The sequence below is a fragment of the Equus caballus genome, chromosome 6, assembly GCF_041296265.1.
Source record: "Equus caballus isolate H_3958 breed thoroughbred chromosome 6, TB-T2T, whole genome shotgun sequence".
NCBI classification, from domain to species: Eukaryota; Metazoa; Chordata; class Mammalia; order Perissodactyla; family Equidae; genus Equus; species Equus caballus.
This window is the reverse complement of record NC_091689.1, coordinates 21354296-21354525: the sequence shown is the minus strand read 5'-3', so window position 1 is coordinate 21354525 and position 230 is coordinate 21354296.

The window sequence follows — 230 nt, the reverse complement described above, 5'->3', positions numbered from 1 at the left end:
CTCCTTTCTCTTCCTTCCCACTGTTTCCTCCTTGCTCTCCCCCCCTCAGCTGGGGCAACTTCCCCTCCTCTGAAGCAGAGCACCAGCCCACAGGCAGCCCTCAGGGGACGTGGCTGCCCCCACCCCCCCACCCACTTAGAGCGGATCCTGAACAAAGACCAGCCTCTCCCTGGGAGGACTCTCCAGCCAGCTCTTCAGATAATAAACATTTCACCACCGCTTCACACACC